The sequence below is a fragment of the Ranitomeya variabilis genome, chromosome 4, assembly GCF_051348905.1.
Source record: "Ranitomeya variabilis isolate aRanVar5 chromosome 4, aRanVar5.hap1, whole genome shotgun sequence".
In the NCBI taxonomy this organism is placed as follows: Eukaryota; Metazoa; Chordata; class Amphibia; order Anura; family Dendrobatidae; genus Ranitomeya; species Ranitomeya variabilis.
The window spans coordinates 606,188,288-606,193,445 of NC_135235.1; the positions used below are offsets into that span (position 1 = coordinate 606,188,288).

Here is a 5,158-nt window from a genome sequence, read left to right on the forward strand (position 1 = left end):
TTCTGCTGTTTGATCAAGCTGCGAGCCACGCGTTTTTAATCTGCATAACTCCACCCATTTTAACAAAACTACCACCCCTACTCCTCCCTTTTGTTCCAATGTGCACGACTGAGTGCCAGGTGAAGGCGAAAGGGAAATTCAAGAGAAAAAAAACAGGCAGCGGTCTTCACTTGGTACTCCTGATGCAGGGTGTAGACCCTACTGCCTGCTTGCCTGCCTGCTACTGCTTCAGCCGCAGACTAAAGATGGCTGCCTCCGCACGACTAAAGACTAAAGATGGCTGCCTCCGCACGACTAAAGATGGCTGCCTCCACATGGCTAAAGATGGCTGCCTCCGCACGATTTTCGATGGGACTAAAGACGGCTGCCTTCGCACGACTAAATATGGCTGCCTCCGCACGACTAAAGACGGCTGCCTCCGCACGACTAAAGACGGCTGCCTCCGCACGACTAAAGACTAAAGATGGCAGCCTCCGCAAGACTAAAGATAGCTGCCTCCGCATGACTAAAGACTAAAGATGGCTGCCTCCGCACGACTAAAGACTAAAGATGGCTGCCTCCGCACGACTAAATTTTGCTGCCTTCGCACGACTAATGATGGCTGCCTCTGCACGACAAAAGATGACTGCCTCCGCACGACTAAAGATGGCTACCTCAGCACGACTAAAGATGGCTGCCTCCTCACGACTAAAGACTAAAGATGTCTGCCTCCGCATGACCAAAGACTAAAGATGGTTGCCTCCACACGACTAAAGACTAAAGATGGCTGCCTCCCCACAACCAAAGATGGCTGCCTCCACACATCTAAAGGCAAAAGATGGCTGCCTCAGCATGACTAAAGATGGCTGCCTCCACGTGACTAAAGATGTCTGCCTCTGCACAACTAAAGATTTCTGCCTCCGCACGACTAAAGACTGCTGCCTCCACAATATTAAAGACTAAAGATGGCTGCCTCCGCACAAATAAAGATGGCTACCTCCGTTCGACTTAGGATGGCTGCCTCTGCATGACTAACGAATAAAGATGGCTGCCTCCGCACGACGAAAGACTAAAGATGGCTGCCTCCGCAAGACTAAAGACTGCTGCCTCCGCACGACTAAAGAATAAAGATGGCTGCCTCCGCATGACTAAAGATGGCTGCCTCCGCATGACTAAAGACTATAGATGGCTGCCTCCGCACGATTTAAGACTAAGGATGGCTGCTTCCGCATGACTAAAGATGGCTGCCTCCGCTTGACTAAAGACTATAGATGGCTGCCTCCGCACGATTTAAGACTAAGGATGGCTGCTTCCGCATGACTAAAGATGGCTGCCTCCGCACGACTAAAGACTAAAGACGGCTGCCTCAGCATGAATAAAGACTAAAGATGGCTGCCTCCGCAAGACTAAAGACTAAAGACGGCTGCTTCTGCACGAATAAAGACTAAAGATGGCTGCCTCTGCACGAATAAAGATGGCTGCCTCCGCACGACTAAAGACTAAAGATGGCTGCCTCTGCACTACTAAAGATGGCTGCCTCCGCACAAATAAAGATGGCTGCCTCCGCACGACTAAAGATGGCTTCCTCCGCTAGACTAAAGATGGCTGCCTCCGCACGACCAAAGACTGAAGATGGTTGCCTTCACACGACTAAAGACTAAAGATGGCTGCCTCCGCATGACTGAAGATGGCTGCCTCCGTACGACTAAAGATGGCTGCCTCCGCACGACTAAAGAATAAAGATGCATGTAAAAGAGCCACAGAGAACACCATCACGTGTTTCTCAACGCAAGCAATGAATAGCCAGGTCTTTCACCGGGAAGGAACAACCATGGGAAGGGCAGCATACAATGAAGGAAAACCACTTATACCAAAACATGGTATCCATCCACAGACAGCTGTTTTGGGGTATTTGCCCCTCATCAGTGTGGAGTAGGAAACTGGCTATTAGGAGCAGTGCCTAGTGAAAGGACAATAAACATAAGGATGAATGACCTCGGGGAGATCAAAACAACAACACTGTTCCCAGAGATACTGCAATAACGGGTCAATGCGTGGAGTGGACAGAGCAAGCTCTTCTTCCATCTCCCTGTTCCAAAAATCCATTTAATATATGGTCCCCAAATAGGGGACGTATCAGATATTAAACTGATGAGAACAGATTTTTTTTTTTTTTTTTTATATTTTGAAGCATCTTTCCAAGGCTCTGAAAAATGTGACCGAAGTCACACAAAAACAGGGCACAAGGCGAGGATTCATGTGGTTCCTTCCCGGAGGAGAGGGTCCCCAATAAATCATCCCTGTCTCTCCGAGCCAGAAGGCCACAGCGAGGGTCAGGGATCTTCAATGCTCTCCCTAGCTGAGGCCGGGGGAGAGCCATTGTTGTGCTTCCAGCGTCCAACCAGACTGCCAGTCTGGTGGAGCTAGGAGCTCTGTTTCATGTTGGTTTCTCAGCCCAAAGCTGACCAGACCTTCGACCGGGTTTATACAAATTCCCCATCCTGGCCAGAAGACCAGAAATAGGAGGGGTTGCTAAAGAAAGTATGAAAGGCTAGGTGTGGTGTGCTACGGAGTCTAAAACTTACCCGGGATCTCACTCCAAGCAAGCTCAGACTCCCACCAGGGCGACCACTCCTGGGGCACATTGCACCATAAGCCCTCACACTTACTCAGCCCAATGACTTTGAATGTCTGTCCACTATTTCATCCTTCTTCTCCGCTAGATTTCTGAAACTTAACATGGACAAAACAGAATTCATCATCTTTCCCCCATCTCACGTGACCCCCCCAACGAACCTATCCATTACAGTAAATGGCTACCCACTCTCCCCAGTCCCACAAGCTCGCTGCCTCGGGGTTATCCTTGACGCTGATCTCTCCTTCAAACCACATATCCAAGCCCTTTCCACTTCCTGCCGACTTCAACTCAAAAATATTGCACGAATCCGTTCATTCCTCAACCAAGAATCTGCAAAAATCCTAGTCCATGCCCTCATCATCTCTCGCCTTGACTACTGCAACCTCCTGCTCTGTGGCCTCCCCTCAAACACTCTCGCACCCCTCCAATCTATTCTAAACTCTGCTGCCCGACTAATCCACCTGTCCCCCCGCTATTCTCCGGACTCTCCCCTCTGTCAATCCCTTCACTGGCTCCCCATTGCCCAGAGACTCCAGCACAAAACCCTAACCATGACGTACAAAGCCATCCACAACCTGTCTCCTCCATACATCTGTGACCTCTTCTCCCGGTACTTTCCTACACGCAACCTCCGATCCTCACAAGATCTCCTTCTCTACTCCCCTCTTATCTCCTCTTCCCACAATCGTATACAAGATTTCTCTCGCGTATCACCCCTACTCTGGAACCCTCTACCACAACACATCAGACTCTCGCCCACCATCGAAACCTTCAAAAAGAATCTGAAGACCTACCTCTTCCGACAAGCCTACAACCTGCAGTAACCACTGATCAACCAACCGCTGCACGATCAGCTCTATCCTCACCTACTGTATTCTCACCCATCCCTTGTAGATTGTGAGCCTTCGCGGGCAGGGTCCTCTCTCCTACTGTACCAGTTATGACTTGTATTGTTCAAGATTATTGTACTTGTTTTTATTATGTATACCCCTCCTCACTTCTAAAGCACCATGGAATAAATGGCGCTATAACAATAAATAATAATAATAATAATAATAATAATCCTGGGGGCCATGGTTTCCACCAGATGGCTATTTGAGCCACCTGGCGTACTAGCAAGTGCACTAACCCAGTGTGTATTAATGTTTCAATTTACTAGGGTGGTAGGAGCAGGCCACCTTTTCAAAAGATACTACACTTGATCTTAGCCAAAAGGCCGAGAAGCAATAAGAACAGATTTTTTTTTTTAAACCATTCAGGTTTAGTTTTATTGCAAAACAGTATGATACTCCTCAAACATTTACACAGTAAAACTTGTCATCCTCATGGTTTTCTTAATTTAATAAAGACATAACAAAAATTCCAAAATTCTCAACACTGAAAATAATACACATCATATCACAACTCTAACATTTACAAAGTAAAACCATTAAATAAAAACATAACTCAAGTATAATATTTGTAGCCTTGATCAAAAGCAACAACCGCGATAATATTCAAAGTATTTTCACTCAAACTTGCTGATTCCAATTGTAGAGGTGCAAAACTTGGCATACTATATTTCTTAAGAAAACCTTTTTAGTCTCTACATAACTTTCTTGACACTGTCCAGCAAATAAATCAAACGTTTTTCCTTATGCAACCTCTGTAATATTTTATTATAATAATGTTCATCTTTTACAGGAACTACACCAACAGTTCTCTTCACCATCGACGAAGACACTGCGGCAACCTCCATTTCTTCAAAATTACTCTCACTTTTCTTCTCCTTTCCCTCCACTTTGTCCTCCTGTTCTTTTTCCAACCCAGTAACCTCCATAGTTTCCACAACAGCATCTTCAACCTTCTTTTCCACCACAATTTCCTTTACTTTCTCCACCTTTATAGGCTCTTGAGTACGTACCATGGACCCTTCGCCCTCTTTCCTTTGTCTCTCATGTCTCCTTGGACAATCCTTAAACAGGTGCATGTCCGCCAGGCATAAATTACATCTCTTCGTCTCCTTACAGTCCTTTGCTACATGATCTTCCTTCTTGCACACTTGACATACCACTTTAACACAGTCTCCTCTATCATGTCCATACTGCCCACAATGCTGGCAAAATTTGGGCATCCCACTGAAGAAAAAATCACCATTAGTTCTACCAATTTTAAACCGCGCAGGGGGAATATACATCTTCCCCTTAGCATCCACCTTGAACTGCACCAGAAACTTCCTCTTAGATGTCCAAAATCCATATTCATTAAATATTTTCCCTTTCGGGATGACAGACCCGCAAAATAACCTCAAAAAAGTCACAATATCACCTTCTTCAATCAACGGGGAAAAAAATCTTCACAGTCATCAGTTTCTCTCTGGGATTATAGTGTAGAACCACACTTATCCCTTCCAATCGTTTATCCTCAGAACCAAGCATCCTCTTCAAATACATCTCAAAAAGATTTTTCCCTGCAAACACAATGTCATACACCCCTTTCTTGGGGTAATCCATAACAGCCAAGGTATCCTCTACTCTACTTTCACCTTAAATAGATCCAGAA

At 46.0% G+C, this 5,158-nt stretch overlaps 2 pseudogenes; both read right to left on the reverse strand.

Moving 5' to 3' along the window:
• Window positions 1-1,988: 1,988 nt before the first annotated feature.
• LOC143770761 (U2 spliceosomal RNA) lies at window positions 1,989-2,196 on the reverse strand (annotated as a pseudogene).
• A 1,494-nt stretch (window positions 2,197-3,690) lies between these two features.
• LOC143770793 (U2 spliceosomal RNA) lies at window positions 3,691-3,845 on the reverse strand (annotated as a pseudogene).
• Between the last annotated feature and the right edge of the window lie 1,313 nt (window positions 3,846-5,158).